Below are 19,328 nucleotides of genomic sequence, written 5' to 3'. Positions count from 1 at the left end.
GAGTTACATTGAATTCTTAGTCTATGGGTCTGGGTATAAATCTATCCAATGATAATCCTGGCTTATAATGCTCCATTTGCTCATGAAAAGCTCAACCTCTCTCTTCTTTTCCTTTGTGTACCTCATTTGAGGTCATTAACCAAAATATACAGATTTTTTCATCATAATATTGATGTAGCAACTCACTAGCAAAGGAGGCTGATGGGAAGTATAAGTTTTCACAGCTGAAAAGAGGAGATAAAGGAAGGCTTACAGGATAGAGTGATATAGTAGCTTTATAGTCCTCTGAAATAGGAGAGGACCCCAGCATATAAACCTGTGCAAGCACCACTGCCAGTAGCAAGCTAATTCCAAATAAAAAGCTCATCTATACCATATTAAAATAATCAATAAATAGATTGTTGTTGAGATCATTGCCCAGCTTAAGTAATGATCAGCCTACAACCAGTGCAGCTCTGACCAGACCAACATGGTAACAAATTGCAAAGTCTGAGACAGCTTGGTCCCAGAGCTCCAAGGTTCATAATACTTTGGACACAATAGATGGCATTGAAGATCAAGTTCTCTGTATAAGAAATATTTAGGGACACTGAATCCAAATAGATGGAGGCCAGCACAAGAATACAGAGGACCAAAGATGAAGCCAAACAGGGAAAGCTACTCCCAAAGTACAGCATAAGGAAAAGCTGTGCACTGGAACAAAGTCTCAATTCATGAATTAACATTGGAGAAATTAATAAATCAAAGAAAAGATTGACCTGTATAAAGATTATCAGAAGTTAAATTTAAAACATCTATAAGTTGAGACTTAAAGGACAAATACTGCATGAATATCTGGAAAAATTGAAGCAAGAGCTTTTTTTTATGTATTTTCCATTTCCTGTATATCTTATTTACCAGTTGCATGTGAAAACAATATTTTTTAACATTTGTTTTTAAAACTTTGGGTTCCAAATTTTCTCCCTTCCTCCCTCCTCACCCACCATCACTGAGAAGGGAAGCAACCCGATACAAGTTATACATGTATAATCATGCAAAACACTTCCATAGTAGTCATGTTGTGAAAAACTAACTATATTTCCCTTAATCCTATCCCACCCCTACATTTATTCTATTCTCTCTTTTGACCCTGTCCCTCTTTAGAAATATTTGCTTCTGATTATCCCTTGCCCCAATCTACCCTCCCCTCTATCATCTCCCTGCTCTCTTATCCCCTTCCTCCCCCCAACTATTTTCCTGTAGGGTAAGACAGATTTCCATACCCAATTGCGTGTGTATGTTCTTCTGTCCTTAAGCCAAATCTAATGAGAATAAGATTCACTCATTCCTTCTCACCTTCCCCCACTTCCCTTCCACTGTAAAAGCCTTTTATTGTCTATTTTATGTGAGATAATTTACCCATTCTACCTCTCCCCTTCTCCTTCTCCCATTATAATCCTCTCTGACTCCTTAATTTTATTCTGACTTTTTGTGAGTTTTGCTCATGATCCCAGCCAATTGCTTGAGTTATAAACTCTTTGTTGTGGTAAGGGTCTGCTTCCAGTGTGGAGAAGGTAGTGCCCCAAGTTTCGGTGGTTTTGTACAGCTGTTTTCGGAGATACTTCTAGGTACCTGTAAATGTTCAGTTCTTCCAAGGTAGTATGATAAGGCACAAGGTGTTTACTCCTTTCCTGGCCTGTGCTCTGGTCTATGAGTGACCACAAGCACTCTTTTCTGCCTTGGAACTGTGAGGAGGATTTCCTCTCCACCACCACCACAAGCTCCACCACCCCAGCACTCCTCCTTGCCCAGGACTGCCACCCAGAACTGTGACTCAGATCCAAGCAGGGCAAAGCAAGAGAATCCTGCACCAGCAAATAGATCCCTATATTGCTGGGTCAAAGGGTATGCAGTTTTATAGCCCTTTGGACATAGTTCCATAGTTTCAAAGCTCTCCAGAATGGTTGGATCAGTGATAGAGTACCAGTGTTTTCTTGGTGCTAATTGTTAGGCTAAAATTAGGACAAGCAGCAGAGAATCAATTCATACTTTGTTGCCTCTCAGCTTCAAAGGCTGCATTGAGTGCACAATCATCTGCAAGCAGAAAATCATGCCCTAATACTCCCTCCACATTGGGCTTGGCTTGTGGACTTTTTGAGTGGAAGAATTTACCATCAGTGTGGTAGCTGACCTTGATGCCAAAGAGATCATAAAAATGGGAAAAGGATTCACATGCACAAAAAATATTTATAGCAGCTCTTCTTGTGGTGACCAAAAATTGGAAAGTGCAGCGATGCCCATCAATTGGGGAATGGTTGAACAAGTTGTGGTATATGAATATAATGGAATATTATCATTCCATAAGAAATGATGAGCAGCCAGGTTTCAGAAAAACCTGGAAAGACTTACATGAACTGATGCTGAATGAAGTAGGCAGAACCAGAAGGATATTGTACAGAGTAACAGCAACATTTTGCAATGGCTAACTTTGATAGACATAGCTCTTCTCAGCAATGCAAGTATCTAAGACAACTCCCAAAGACTCATTATGGAAAATGCTACCATGGAAAATGGAAAAAGAACCATGAGATCAAAGTATACAGTTTGTTCTTTCTCTCTCTCTCTCTCTCTCTCTCTCTCTCTCTCTCTCCCTCTCCCTCCCTCCCTCCCTCCCTCTTTTTTTTCTTCTTTCTGGCAGTTCCTCCCATTGGTTCTAATTTTTTTTTACAAGACTAATGTGAAAATATGTTTAATATGGCTGGTTTAATATGGCTGGTTTAATATGGCCGGTTTAATATGGCTTCATTTTTTTAAGATGACCAAAATGACATCATTATATTATAGTCAAGTTTCACGTGTCCAATTATGGCTGATCAGATCAATACGAGCTTGGAATTCTCTACCACCGGTTGGGCACAAATAGTTGATATGAATATTTGGAGTGGATTCTCTAAATTTGTGCATTCTGCACTTCTTTTGATTTTTAATTCTGCTTTGCTCATAGAGCACAACACTTTCTCTGATATGGGCACATCATGCTGAGCAGTCCCTGTGCCAGTATCTCCCATGTCACACAATCAGTTCCAAAGTTCTTAAGACAGACCTTGAGAGTGTCCTTGTATCACTTCTTCTGACCACCATGTGAATGCTTGCCCAGTGTAAATTCTCCATAAAATAGTCTTTTTGGCAAGCATACATTTTGCATTCAAACAACATGACTGGCCCATCAGAGTTGCACTCTCTGAAGTAGTTTGAATGCTTGGCAATTTAGTTCAAGAAAAGACCTCAGTGTCTGGTATCTTATCCTGGCAGGTGAACTTCAGAATCTTCTTAAGACAATTCAAATGGAAACAATTCAATTTCTTAGTGTGGCACTGGTATACTGACCAGGTTTCACAGGCATACAGCAATGAGGTTAGCCCAACAGCCCTGTAGAACTTCAGTTTGGTAGTCAGTTTGTTTCCTACACTTTCCTTCAGAGCCTCCCAAACACTGAACTAGTTCTGTAAATGTGTGTGTCAACCTCATTATCAATATGTATATCCCTAGAAAGTACACTACCAAGGTAGTCAAACTTATCCATAGTCTTCAAAACTTCTCCATTTGAAAAAGTAAAAAAACTTGGAAAAGGGGCAGCTAGGTGGTACAGTGGATAGAGCTCTGGCCTTAGAGTCAGGAGGATCTGAGGTTAAATCTGGCCTCAGACACATAACACTTACTAGCTGTGTGACCTTGGGCAAGTCACTTAACCCCATTGCCTAGCAAAATTAAAAAAAAAACTTCTCCATTTACTGTAACAGAAGTTTCCATGTATGGATGGTGTGGCTAATGGAGCACCTGTATTCTCTTGGTGTTAATTGTTCAGGCCAAAATTAACACAAGCAGCAGAGAATAGATCCATACTTGGTTGCATCTGATCATCAAAGGCTACATTGAGTGCACAATCATCTGCAAACAGAAAATCATGTACCAACACTCCTTCCACTTTGGTCTCGGCTTGTAGTTTCTTTGAGTTTGAAGAACTTACTATCAGAGTGGGAGCTGACCTTGATGCCATGCTCATCCTCATTTAAAGCATGACAACAACGCTGAAAATATCATGCTAAAAAGCATGGAAGCAAGCACACAACCTTGTTTCACTCCATTGGTGACTGGGAAAGCATGAGAGACTGATACCTCTGGTGTGAAGGCTGCCAAGTCTTTTTCAGGTCTGCTTTTCACCCTTGGTGTCCACCTCTACCACCCAACTCTTACCTGTGGCTCCAAGAATGGAAGAGTTTTTGACCAAATAAGGGATTAGAGGCTGACGGGGAGTAAAGTTGATAATTTTGTTAATATGAAATTTAAAAGCTTTTGCACAAACAAAACTAATGTACCCAAAATTAAAAGGAAAACAGGAACCTGGAAGAAAATTTTACAGCAAGTTTCTTGGATAAAGGCCTCATTTTTCAAATATATAGGGAAGTGAACCACATTCATAAATACAAGTGCCATTCACCAATTGATAAATGACCAGATGATATGAAAAGGTAGTTTTCAGAAGATAAAATAAAAGTTGATTTATTGTTCAATCATTGAGTCATATCTAACTTCATGGCACCATATTACACACCAAGATGTCCATGGGGTTTTCTTGGCAAGGATACTGGAGTGGTGTGTCATTTCCTTCTCTGGTGGAATAAAATAAACTGTGGGTAAGTAATTTTCCCCTGTTCACACAGCTAGTAAAAGTTTGAGTCTGAATTTGTACTCAGGTCATCCTAATCCCAAATCCAGCACTTTATCCACTGAGCCACCTAGCTGCCTTAATCTATCAATAATCACATGAAAAATTATCTAAATCACTATTGATTAGAGAAATGTAAGTCAAAGCAATTCTCAGATGCCACCTCATGCTATCAGATTGGCTAACATGACAGAAAAGTCAAATGATAAATTCTAAAGGTTATGCTGAAAAAATGGGACACATACTTTGTTGTTCAGTTGTGAACTAATCCAACCATTCTGGAGAACAATTTGGAACTATTCCCAAAGAGTTGTAAAACTGTATATACCCTTTGATCCAGAAATACACAAATCGGTCTATATCCCAATTAGATCAAAGAAAAGGGAAAAGGATCTATTTTTAAAAATAGATATAGATATAGAAATAGATATACATACAGATATCTAGATATCTATAAGCTATCAGTTCTTTTGTGGTGACAAAGAATTAAAAATTGATGGGATGCCCATAAATTGTGCAATGACTACCCAAGTTGTGTCATATGAATGTGATGGAATACTATTGCACCATGAGAAATGACAACCAAGATAGCTTCAGAAAAACCGGAAGACTTACATGAACTCAAGCAAAGTGAAGTTAGCAGAACACCATACGTAGTAACAGCAATATTGTAAGGACAATTCACTGTGAAAGACTTAGCTATGCTGATCCAAAACAGTTCAAAAGGATCCATGAAGAAAAAAAATTGTTATCCACCACCAGAGAAAGAAATAATGAACTCTGAAGGCAGATTGAAGCATCCTTTTTCTTTATTTATTTATCTTTCTTCTTTTATTTTTTCTGTGTCTTCTTTTGCAAAACAGATAATATCGACATATGTTTTGTATGACATCACATGTATAGTTAATATCACTTTGCTTTCCTTGTCAAGGAGGATTGAAGTGTGGGAGGGAGAGAGAGAATTAGAAACTAATTTTTTAAATGCATGTTACAAAGTCCTTAGCTTATAGTTGGGAAGTATTTAACAAAACTACATTTAAATAAGAACTCTTGGAACAAAATCAATAATTTGAAAAAGTAGAATATGCAAGATATCTGATACCTAAAATCATTTACTGAGAAATTATGATAATACAGAATATTAGACTTGCCTGATAAGGGTACCTGCCTATAATCCCTACTACTGAGAAAGCCGAAGCTGGTAAATTGGTTGACCTCAAGAGTTTTAACCTTTGGGTATCAGTTACCTGCAATAAGTCTGGCAGAAATATAATAATCTTTAATGAAGTGGGACAATGGGATGCAATCAAACATAGGCTGGAAATGGAACAGATCAAAGTTTCTGTACTGATCAGTAGTTGTATCAAACTCATAACTAGGGATGGTATACCCAGGCTGGGTAAAATAGGAAGAATGAGGGGACGGAGTCAAGATGGCAGAGGGAAAGCAATGACTTCCTTGAGCTTTACCCCAAACCCCTACAAATACTTATAAAAAAGATTCTAAAACAATTCTAAAGCAGTAGAATCCACAAAAAGGCAGAGTGAAACAAATTTACAGCCCAAGACAACCTGGATGGTTGATTAGAATGGTCTATCGAAGCGGATTGGGATAAGAACACAGTTCAGTGTAGGCACACAGGCAAAACAGGTCTCAGAATAACTGGAGCAGCCCTTGGAGGACTGAATCACAGGTAGCTGTGGCAGTTTCCAGACTTCTCAACTCAAAGAGAACTTAGAAGGTCAGTAAGAAAAGTCTGTGACTGCAGTGAGAGAGAAGCTCAGTTCCAGTCTCAGTCCTCGTACAGCCTTGGGGCTGTGGCTACTCCCAGAGCTTCAGGGCCACAGACTGAGGGGAAATCAAGTGGCTAATCAGAGGAGATTGTAGGGATCTCTTTGCTGGTGCTGAGGCAGGATTCCCTTGCTTTGCCTGTGCTTGGTTCTGGGTCACAGTTCTGGGGGTGATCCTGGGATCATGAGTTCTGAAGTGGTAGAGCTTGTAGTGGTGATGGAGAAGAAATCCTCCTCACAGTTCCAAAGCAGAAAAGAGAGCTTATGGTCACTCATAGACCATAGCACAGGCCAGGAAAGGAGTAAACACCTCTCCCTTGATCATACCACCTTGGAAGAGCTGAAAATTTACAGGTCCCTAGAAGTATCTCTGAAAACAGCTGCACTAAACCTCTGAAGGTTGGGTCAGTAAATTCTCCACACTAGAAGCAGACCCTTACCTTAACAAAGAGTTTAAAATTCAACTAATTGGCTAGGAACATGAGCAAACTGTGCAAAAAAAAAATTCAAACCATAGAATCTTTCTTTGGTGACAAAGAAGATCGAAACATACAACCAGAAGAAGACAACAAAGTCAAAGCTCCTACATCCAAAGCCTCTAAGAAAAAATATGAATTGGTCCCAGGCTATGAAAAAGCTCAAAAAGGATTTTGAGAAGCAAGTACAGGAAAAACTGGGAAGAGAAATGAGAAGGATGAAAGAAAATCATGAAAAACAAGTCAACAGCTTGCTAAAGGAGACACCAAAAAATACTGAAGAAAATAACACCTTAAAAAATGGCCTAACCCAAATGGCAAAAGAGGTCCAAAAAGTCAATGAGGAGAAGAATGCCTTAAAAATCAGAATTGGCCAAATGGAAAAGGAAATCCAAAAGCTCGCTGAAGATATTACTTCATTAAAAATTAGAATGGAACAATTGGAAGCTAGTGATAAAATGAGGATGGTAATAACATCACCTAGCTCATAAGGTCCCTGTGAGGACTAAATGAGATAAAATATTTCAAATACTTTGCAAACCTTAAAGTGTTATGTAAATGTTAAGGATGATGATGATGATGACAATGATGACATGTATTTACAATGAAAAAAAATGAAAGGACACCCTTAAAACAAAAAAGATGGCAAAGTAATATCCTATGTCTGTTTTATAGTGGTTACAATTTTTGAACAAAAATTGGAAATTTTGGCAAAGAAGTCAGTTGCTTTAAAGAAGGTTGGGTTTCCATTGATAATGTGTTTGGTGTGATTCCTTTGTGTCCCAGTCACCATTTGCTATCTAGCAGGAGCAAGACAAGATACAAGTTATAATAACCGCCAAATTCAAAGCATCCATATAATAAAACAACTTGCTTGAAAATTGCTAGCAGGCTGCATCTATTGAAAAATAACTTGAAAAACCTGCTGATTCAGTAAGCCCTGAACTTCTCATTACCATCAATTCTCTAGATTTACTATAATTACAATGGCAGGGCAAGACTGATACATTCTTAAATAATTAGACCCCAAAACTGAAAGGTTCTTGAATAAAAGCTGAGCTATTAATCACATTTAAGAAAGCAAAGTGGTTGCACCCCCAAACAGATTGCTTTATGATGAGACATTACCATCATCATCATAGAGTTTGGAAAAATTCTGAATAGATCCTATTGCAAGCTGATGTAAAATTTATTATATGTAAAGAAAGACTGTATATAACTGTATAAATATCAGGAATGAAATCACAATTTACTCAGGAATTTATGGAAGGGTAATAAATAGTGTTATAATGGTGTTTTAGAGCAGTAAATCATTGTTTCCTTTATACCACACATTGGTATGTACCAAGATGTTAAAATTTTGTACTTCCTTATCTATTCATTTTGGGGGCAATAAATCAACAGAAACCCTATGAGTCATGAGCAGTCTTCTATCATTCTGAGTTGTTTTGCCTTGCTTAAGTTCTGGATATTGTGCCAAGTGTGTGGGAGGTTTTGCTATGTTATTTTGTTTTTAATGCAACCATGATTCAAATGGGCATGTTTTATTTTTAATTTTTGCTTTTGTGGTGAGAAGATGATCATGCTTTGAATGAGTCTAACCTTAAATGCTTTTTCAATGCCTTTGAATTTGTATTATGCATTTAGAAGATTGGGTCCAGGTTTCAAACTGTCTCCTTTTAAAAAAGAAATCTTGCTCTTAACATGTGAAAGTTGTGCAAATATGAGAGATGTCATGAGATGTAAGTTCAGTCAGAAGAATATGATAGCACTCTGCAGCCCTGATACACTGAATGGTGTCTAGTAAGCTATATAGCTCCCAAAACTAGAAAAAAAAAGAGGTGAATAAAGCCCAACTATGTCCTTTTTCTTCCTTATTTTTTTGGGGGGGGTGGGGAGTTGATAATGAAATATCTTAAATGTTTGAAGTAACAATGGAGGCTTGTCATGCAAGGAGGGTATTCAGATAACCCTACCAGCAATAAAAATAGTGATCCTACTTTTGATTTTGAAACAGATTTAGTTTCTTAAAAATATTTCTAGCATTTTACCAGAACTTTATATACCTTTGGATGGGAATAGGGATCCAGAATTGTGATGACCACTATAATATTTTTTTAAAAATTAAAACAAAAAAATAAGATAGTTGTTTTTCTTACTTCCTTGTTTCTTCTGTTTTGTTTCATTCTTGTTTGACCCTCATTTTCCTCATTCATCATAGAACCATAGGCTTACTATTGGAAGGGATGTTGGAGACTATCTACTACATTAGGGATTCTTTTTTTCTTTTAAGGCAATTGGGGTTAAATGATTTGCCCAGGGTCACACAGCTGGTAAGTGTCAAGTTTTTTATCTGAGGCCAGATTTGAACTCAGGTCCTCCTGATTTCAGGGCCAGTGCTCTATTCCCTGCATCACCTAGCTGCCCCTATATTAGAGATTCTTAACTTGGGTACTGTGAACATTTTTAATTTTAAAAATATTTTGGGGCAGCTAGGTGGCACAGTGGAGAGAGCACCAGCCCTGGATTCAGGAGGACCTGAGTTCAAATCCAGCCTCAGACACATAACACTTACTAGTTGTGAGACCCTGGGCAAGTCACTTAACCCCATTGCCTAGGCAAAAAACAAAACAAAAAATAAATAAAACAACAAATTTAAAAAATATTTTAAAGAGGGCAGAGTCAAAATGGCAGGGTAAAAGCAGTGACTTCCTTGAGTTGTCCACCAAACCCCTCCAAAGAGCTGTAAAAATGGCTCTAAACAAATTCTAAAGCAGCAAAACCCACAAAAAGACAGAGTGAAACAAATTTCCAGCCCAAGACAACCTGGATGGTTAGTCAGAAAGATCTATCACACTAGGCTGCACAGTTCAGCTTGGGCACACAGGCAAAACTGGAGCAGGCCTCAGAGGACTGAATCACAGGCAACTGTGGTGGTTTCCAGACTTCTCAACTCATGAATTCCAAGGACAGCTTAGAAGGTCAGTAGGAAAACTCTGTGACTGCAGTGAGAGAGAAGCTCGGTCCTAGCACCAGTCCTTGCACAGTCCCCGGCTGCTTCTGGAACTCTTGGCCCCAGACTGAGGGGGAATCCAGTGGCTAATCAGAGGGAGATTGCAGGGATCTCTTTGCTGGTGCTGAGACAGGATTCTCTTCCTTTGCCTGTGCCTGGATCTGGGTCACATGTTCTGCTGGCAATCCTAGGGCAAGGAAGAGTGCTGGCATAGTGGAGCTTGTGGTGGTGGTGGAAAGGGAATCCTCCTCACAGTTCCAAGGCAGAAAAGAGTGTTTGTGGACATTCATAGACTATAGCCACAGGCCAGGAAAGGAGTAAACACCTCACCCCTTAACATACCACTTTGGAAGAACTAAAAATTTACAGGTCCCTAGAAGTATCTCTGAAAACAGTTGCACAAAACTCCCAAAGCTTGGGACAGTACACTGGAAGCAGACTCCTACCTTAACAAAGAGTTTAAAACTCAAGTAATTGACAGGGATCATGAAAAAACTGTGCAAAAATGTCAGAACATAGAATCTTTATTTGGTGACAAAGAAGATCAAAGCATACAACCAGAAGAAGATAAAAAAGTCAAAGCTCCTACATGCAAAGCCTCCAAGAAAAATATGAATTGGTCCCAGGCCATGGAAGAGCTCAGAAAGGATTTTGAGAAACAAGTAAGAGAAGTAGAGGAAAAACTGGGAAGAGAAATTAGAGTGAAGCAAGAAAATCATGAAAAACAAGTCAACAGCTTGCTAAAGGAGACTCCAAAAATATTGAAGAAAATAACGCCTTAAAAAATAGCCTAACCCAAATGGCAAAAGAGGTCCAAAAAGCCAATGAGGAGAACAATGTCTTAAAAAGCAGGATTGGCCAAATGGAAAAGGAAATCCAAAAGCTTGCTGAAGAAAATACTTCCTTAAAAATTAGAATGGAGCAATTGGAAGCTAGTGACATTTTGAAAAATGAAAACACTGTAAAACAAAACCAAAAAATAAAAAAATAAAAAAACAATGTGAAATATCTCATTGGAAAAACAACTGACCTGGAAAATAGTTCCAGGAGAGATAATTTACAAATTATTAGACTATCTGAAAGTCATGATCAAAAAAAAAAGAGCCTAGGCATCATCTTTCAAGAATTTACTGCCCTGATATTCTAGAACCAGAGGGTAAAATAGAAATTGAAAGAATCCATCAATCACCTCCTGAAAGAGATTCCAAAAGGAAAACTGCTAGGAATATTATAGTCAAATTCCAGAGTTCTGAGATCTAGGAGAAAATATTGCAAGCAGCCAGAAAGAAACAATTCAAGTACTGTGGAAACACAATCAGGATAACACAAGATTTAACAGCTTCTTCATTAGAGGACAGCAGGGGTTGGAATATAATATTTTGGAGGTCAAAAGAGATAAGATTACAACCAAGAATCACCTACCCAGCAAAACTGAGTATAATCCTTCAGGGGAAAAAAATGGTCATTCAGTGAAATAGGGGACTTTCAATCATTCTTGATGAAAAGACCAGAGCTGAATAGAAAATTTGACTTTCATTTATAAGACTCAAGAGAAACAATGAAGAGGTAAACAGGAAAGAGGAATCATAAAGGCCTTATTAAAGTTGAATGGTTTACATTCCTGCACGGAAAGATGATATTTGTAACTCATGAGACCTTTGTCAGTATTAGGGTAGTTGGAGGGAAAAAAGTATACATATATATATGTATGTATATATGTATGTATGTATGTATGTATTGGTATAGATAGAAAAATAGAAGGCACAGGGTGAGTTTAAGATGAAGGGGTAAATATCTTGAGAATAAAGTGAACAGGTGAGAGAGGATTTTACTGGGAGAAGGAGAAAGGGAGAGGTAGAATGGGGTAAATTATGTCACATAAAACAGGCAAGAAAAGGCTTTTACAGTGGAGGGGAAATGGGGAAAGGTGAGAGGGAATGAGTGAATCTTATTCTCATCAGATTTGGCTGAAGGAGAGAATAACATACACAAGCAATTAGGTATGAAAATCTATCTTACCTTATAAGAAAATAGAGAACAAGGGGACAAAAGAGAAGGGGGATGATAGAGGGATGGGATGATTGGGGGAGGGGGTAATCAGAAGCAAACACTTCTAAGGAAGGACAGGGTCAAAAGAGAGAATAGAGTAAATGGGGGCAGGATAGGGTGAAGGGAAATATAGTTAGTTTTTCACAACATGACTACTATGGAAGTGTTTTGCATCACTACACATACATGACCTGTATTGAGTTGCTTGCCTTCTCTATGAGGGTGGGTGGGGAGGGAGGAAGGGAGGAAATTTGGAACCCCAAATTTAAAAACAAACGTTAAAAAAATTTGTTTTCACACACAACTGGTAAATAAGATATACAAGCAATGGAGTATAGAAATCTATCTTGCCCTACAGGAAAATTGAAGGGGAAAGGGATAAGAGAAGGGGGAGAGATAGAAGGGAGGGCAGATTAGGGGAAGTGGTATTCAGAATGCATGCCATCTTGGGGTGGGGGGAGGAATAAGATGGTGAGAAAATTTGGAACTCAAAATCTTGTGGAAGTGAATATTGAAAAATAAAAATAAATTAATTAATAAAAAAGAACAAACATTTAATATCAATGTATTATAACAGTACTTTGTAACAAAATCAATATATAATAAAATATATTTTAAATATTTTGATAAATATATTTCAACATATTTTATTTTTTGTAAACCTAAGTATTTTAATTTATGCATTTAAAAACATTATTCTGATGAGTCTTTAGGCATTACCAAATTCCAAAGAAGTTCATGACACAAAAATGTAAAGAATTCCTGATTTATTAGTCTAATGACTTGCTTTTAAAGATAAGGAAACTTAGGAATGTAGAGACTAAGTGATATGCTTATGCTTACGTAGGAAGTAAATTGCAAAAAGAGGATCTGAAAACTCATCATTTGCCTACTAATCCATTCTTTCCAATGTACCACACTGCTTATTGAATTATTTCTACTAAATTTTATATTTTAATCTCAGTCCCTATGATCGTCTCACCCTGGAAGATCCCTTTGTTCTTGAGGCCTTTTAACCTTGAAACTTTCTTTGCCCTGGGCTACTTTCTCCAAGTGGAGTTTCTCCCAGAAATTACATTTTGAGAAAAGGCCCAGGCCAGCTATATTTATTTTTTCTTTCACTTTGAGTCTGACTCTCTGGACTTTCCAATGACCCCTCTCCTTCTGTCCTGCTTTTCACCTCTCTATTATATGTTATATTTCCCCCAATTGAATATCTTTTCCTCCATACAAGATAGGAGCCATGATGGTGGAGTACAGATCAGGAACTCACTCAATTGTCCCAAACTTCCCCTCCAAACAACTTTAAAATAGCACCACAAATCAAATTTTTTTATTTCCCACCAAAAAATGTGGGAAGGAGACTTTTTTTCCAACCAAAAACAACTTAGAAGGTCCAAAGGGAGGTCTGCAACAATGGAGTGGGTGCAGGCCCAAAGTGTGGCAAGAGCACCAGCAGTGGGCCTGGGAAGTGGCACAATAGCAATTGCAGCAGCAGCAGCTGTGGGAGTTCACAGTCCAGAGACAGTAAGTGTGTCATACAAATGGTCAGAAAGAGATTACAGGGGACTCTTGTGTGGCACTGGATGCAGCTGGCACTAAACAGCAACTCTATTGCCTGAACATAGTTTCTTGGTCACAGATTCAGTGCAGAGAAGAGTGCTTGTGATCAGTCACAAGGGACCTGGAGTCCTTACCACAGTACCAGGGCAAGAAGAGTAGTAGCACTTGTACCTACAAGAAAATAAGGGCCCTGGTCACAGTTCCAGGGCCAAGAAAAGCATTAGTACTCATGACTGCAGGTGAGCAGAAGCCCTTTTCAAAAAAGACCAGAACAGAAAGAGACTAGGAGATAAATGACCACACCTATCTCAGGATAAAACAAACTTGAAAGTACCAAAATCTTCCAGACTCCCAAAAGTAACTTGGAAAATGGCAACATGAAAAAGCCTGAGTTTTGCAAAGCACCTCCCCAACCTGAAGGTGAATAGAGCCCAATTTTAGTATTAATTTCAAAGTCAAGAAATAGGACAGGAAAATGAGAAAACAACAATAGCAAAAAAAAAAATAACAACCATAAAAAGCTGCTATGGTGGAAGGAAAAAGACATCAATTTAGAAGAAGACAATAATGCAAAAACAGCTACAAGAAAAGCCTCAAAAACTGCTAATTGGACCCAAGCTCAGCAAAAATTTTCAGAAGAGCTCAAGAAAAAGATAAGAGTGGCAGGGGAAAAAAATTAAAAAGAAATGAGAATGGTGGAAGAAAATTATGAAAATGAAATTAACAGCTTGACAAAAGTAGCACAAAAAATACTGAAGAAAATAGCATCTTAAAAACAGAAATGATCCAATGGTAAAAAGGACACAAAAATAGTCAAGGAATGTACCAAAATTCACAAAAAGAAAGAATGCCTTTAAAACAGAATTAGTCAAAAGGATAAAAGAACAAGAGCTCACTGAAGAAAATCATTTCTTAAAAATTAAAGTTGGGGGGGCAGAACCAAGATGATGGAGTAAAAGCAGTGATTTACTTGAGCTCTCACCCAAACTCCTCCAAATGCCTATAAAAATGGCTCTAAACAAATTCTAAAGCAGCAGAACCCAAAAAAAAGACAGAGTGAAACACATTTACAACTCAAGATAACCTGGATGGTTGATTGAAAGATGATGTCTAGGCTCTTTTTTTGATCATGGCTTTCAGATAATCCAATAACTCTTAAATTATCTCTCCTGGATCTATTTTCTAGGTCAGTTGTTTTTCCAATGAGATATTTCACAATGTTTTCTATTTTTTTCATTCTTTTGAATTTGTGTCTTGATTTCTCATAAAGTCACTAGCTTCCAATTGCTCCATTCTAATTTTTAAGGAAGTATTTTCCTCAGCTCATGCTGAGCTGGGAGAGGAGCACAGTTCAGTGTGGGTGCACAGGCCTCAGCAAACCTGTAGCAGGCCTCAGAGGACTGAATCAAAGGCAGCTGTGTTGGTTTCCAGACTTCTAACCTATGAACTCCAAAGACAACTTAGAATGTCAGTAGGAAAAGTCTGTGTCTGTGGTGAGAGAGAATAGAAGTACAGGGGACTAGCCCCAGTCCGAAACATGGTGCTGGGGTGGCGGTTGCCACTGGAGCTTCCAGCCCACAGACTAAGGTGAAATCAAGTGAATGATCAGAGGGGGATTGCAGGGATCTCTTTGCTGGTGCAGGATTCTCTTGTTTTGCCCTGCTTGGATCTGGATCACAGTTCTGGGTGGCGGCCTGGGACAAGGAGGAGTGTTGGCATGGTGAAGCTTGTAGTGGCAGTAGAAAGGAAATCCTCCACACAGTTCCAAAACAGAAAAGAGTGCTTGTGGTCACTCATAGACTAGAGCAGAAGCCACTAAAGGAGTAAACACCTCTCCCTTGATCATAGCACCTTGGAAGAACTGAAAATTTACAGGTCCCTAGAGGTATCTCTGAAAAGAGTTGCACAAAACCCCTGAAGCTTGAGACAGTATGTTCACCACAATGGAAGCAGACCCCTACCTCAAAAAAAAAGAGTTTATAATGCAAGTAATTGACTGGGATCATGAGCAAGCACTGCAAAAAGAGTCAGACCATAAAATCTTACTTTGGTGACAAAGAAGATCAAAACATACAACCAGAAGAAGACAACAAATTCAAAGCTCCTACATCCAAAGCCTCCAAGAAAAATATGACTAGGTCCCAGGACATGGAAGAGCTCAAAAAGGATTTTGAGAAGCAAGTAAGAAAAGTACAGGAAAAACTGAGCGTGATGCAAGAAAATCATGAAAAACAAGTCAATAGCTTGCTAAAGGAGACCCAAAATAATACTGAAGAAAATAACACCTTAAAAAATAGCCTAATGGCAAAAGAGTTCCAAAAAGCCAATGAGGAGAAGAATTCCTTAAAAGGTGAAATTAGCCAAATGGAAAAGGAAGTCCAAAAGCTTACTGAAGAAAATACTTCCTTAAAAATTAGAATGGAGCAATTGGAAGCTAGTGACTTTATGAGAAATCAAGACACAAATTCAAAAGAATGAAAAAAATAGAAAACATTGTGAAATATCTCATTGGAAAAACAACTGACCTAGAAAATAGATCCAGGAGAGATAATTTAAGAGTTATTGGATTATCTGAAAGCCATGATCAAAAAAAGAGCCTAGACATCATCTTTCAAAAAATTATCAAGGAAAACTGCATTGATATTTTACAGCCAAAGGGCCAAATAGAAATTGAAAGAATCCAATCACCTCCTGAAAGAGATCCCCAAAGGAAAATTCCTGGGAATATTGTAGCCAAATTCGAGAGTACCCAGGTCAAGGAGAAAATATTGCAAGTAGCCAGAAAGAAACAATTCAAGTACTGTGGAAACACAATCAGGATAACACAAGATTTAGCAGCTTCTACATTAAGGGACCACAGGGCTTGGAAGAAAATATTCCAGAAGGCAAAGGAGATAGGATTACAAGCATGAATCATCTACCCAGCAAAACTGAGCATAATCCTTCAGGGGGAAAAATGGTTATTCAGTGAAATAGAGGACTTTCAATCATTCTTGATGAAAAGACCAGAGCTGAATAGAAAAATTTAACTTTCAGATACAAGACTCAAGAGAAACATGAAGAGGTAAACAGAAAAGAGAAATCATAACAGACTTATTAAGGTTGAACTGTTTACATTTTCCATGGAAAGATGATATTTGTACATGAGTCCTTTGGCAATATTAGAGTAGTTGGAGGGAAAAATTATATGTATATATAGAGATAGATAGATAGATAGATAGATAGATAGATAGATAGATAGATAGATAGACAGATAGATAGACAGATAGATAGAGGGCACAGGGTGAGTCGAAGATGAAGAGGTGATATTTGGAGAATAAAATTAAGGGGCAAGAGAGGATTATACAGAGAGAAGGAGAAAAGGAGAGGTAGAATGGGGTAAATTATCTCACATAAAACAGACAAGAAAAGGCTTTTACATTGGAAGAGAAACAGGGGAAAGTGAGATGGAATGAGTGAATCTTTTTCTCATCGAATTTGGCTTAAGGAGAGAATAACATACATACTCAATTGGGTATGGAAATCTATCTTACCCTACAGGAAAATGGGGGAGGGGGGAAAGGGAACAGGAGAGCAGGAGAATGATAGAAGGGAGGGCAGATTGGGGGAGGGAGTAATCAGAAGCAAACATTTCTAAGGAGGGACAGGGTCAAAAGAGAGAATAGAATAAATGGGAGGTGGGCTGGGATTAAGGGAAATATACTTGGTTTTTCACAGCATGACTACTATGGAAGCCTTTTGCATGACTACATATCAATAACCTGTATTGAGTTGCTTGCCTTCTCAATGAGGGTGGCTGGGGAGGGAGGAAGGGAGAAAAGTTTTAAAAACAAAAGTTAAAAAAAATTGTTTTCATATGCAAGTGGGAAATAAGATATACAGAAAATGGGGTATAGAAATCCATTCTGCCCTACAGGAAAATTGAAAGGGAAGGGGATAGGAGAAGGGGGGGAGAGATAGAAGGGAGGGCAGATTAGGAGAAGGGGCATTCAGAATGCATGCTATCTTGGGGCTGGAGGGGAGGGATGAGATGGGGAGAAAATTTGGAACTCAAAATCATGTGGAAGTGAATGTTGAAAACTAAAAATTAATTAATTAATTAAAAAAAATAAAGACAGCTAGGTGGTGCAGAGTATAGAGCATTGGCCCTGGCATCAGGAAGACCTGAGTTCAAATCTGGCCTCAGATACATAACACTTACTAGCTGTATGACCCTGGGCAAGTCACTTAACCCCATTGCCTAGACAAAAAAATCCAGTTGGACAAGTGGCAGCTAATGGCTCCATGAGACTACAAGAATCAGTAAAAACAAAGTCAAAAAAGGAAAAATTGAAGGAAATGCAAAATATCTAATTGGAAAAAACAAATGATCTGGAAAATAGATCAAGAAGGGATCATTTAAGAATTATTGGACTAGCTTTTCAGTCCAAGCTGTAGCAAGGGGCTGTGCAGGCAGCAATGAGTTCCCCAGCTTTTGGCCCTCTCTTACTGGCTTTCTTTCTCCAACTCCAACACCTTCTCCCTCCATAACCATAATGGAACAAGTCATCTTCTTTGCCAAGAACTTCCTGGCAGATGGCATTGCTGCTCCTATCTCCAAGACTGTGGTGGTCCCCATGGAAAGAGTTAAGCTGCCATTGCAGGTGCAGCATACAAGTAAACAAATTGCTGCTGATAAGCAGTACAAAGGTATAATGGATTGTATAGTCTGACTTCCAAAGGAACAAGGGGTGCTGGCAGGGTAACTTAGAAAATGTTATCAGATATTTCCTCACCCATGTCCTTAACTTTGCCTTTAAGGCTAAGTATAAGCATGTGTTTTGGGGAGGAGTGGACAAGCATACACAGTTTTGGAGGTATTTTGCTGGCAATCTTGTCTCTGGTGGTGCAGTTGGAGTCACTTCGCTCTGCTTTGTCTACCCATTGGATTTTGTGAGAACCCATTTGGCAGCTGATGTTGGTAAATCTGACATTGAGAGAGAATTCAAAGGTCTGGGAGCCCTTTGTGAAAATCTCCAAGTCTGATGTAATTTGTGGCTTGTATTACAGTTTCAATGTCTCAATGAAGGGTCTCATTATCTATAGAGCAGCTTACTTTGGAATCTATGACACAACAAAAGGTATGCTCTCAGATCTGAAGATCATTCACTTTGTGATAAGTTGGATAATTGTCCAAACAGTGATTGTGGTAACAGGTGTGGTCTCCTACCCCTTTGATACAGTAGGGTGTTGAATGATGATGCAGTCTGGGTGCAAAGGAGCTGATATCACATACACTGGGACAATTGACTGCTGGAGAAAGATTGCTAAAGATAAGGGTGACAAAACTTTCTTCAAGGGTGCCTGGTCCAATGATCTTAGAGGCATACTTGGAGCTTCATGCTTGTTCTGTATGATGAATTGAAGAAAGTAATCTAAGTGCATCCTAACTAAAAAGAGACCAGTGAAAATAGATCATGAAGAATACTTAATCATACTTAGCATTTTGAACCATTGATTTTCAAAAAATTCCTGTTGTTTTATTCAGGCCAGATCATGTGGGTAGGGGAGTCAGGAAATACTCCTTAGAAAAAGGGACTCATTTATTGTGATTCATTATTCACACAATGGAATTGATGATGATTCAGTATATTGATTCTATTGGGTTTTTGGGAAATAACAGTTACTGTGGGTCCAAGGAGGTAGATCAACTTAGACCATCTAGTTTAAATGCTCTTTTGTAGGACCATAAA

At 38.4% G+C, this 19,328-nt stretch overlaps 1 pseudogene; it reads left to right on the top strand.

Annotated features, from left to right (window-relative positions):
* Window positions 1-18,131: 18,131 nt before the first annotated feature.
* On the top strand, window positions 18,132-19,014 carry LOC114046604 (annotated as a pseudogene).
* The last annotated feature ends 314 nt before the right edge of the window (window positions 19,015-19,328 follow it).

The sequence above is a fragment of the Vombatus ursinus genome, unplaced genomic scaffold (genome assembly GCF_900497805.2).
Source record: "Vombatus ursinus unplaced genomic scaffold, bare-nosed wombat genome assembly UNPS02014784.1, whole genome shotgun sequence".
Lineage (NCBI taxonomy): Eukaryota > Metazoa > Chordata > Mammalia > Diprotodontia > Vombatidae > Vombatus > Vombatus ursinus.
This window is presented reverse-complemented; position numbering and strand designations above follow the sequence as displayed.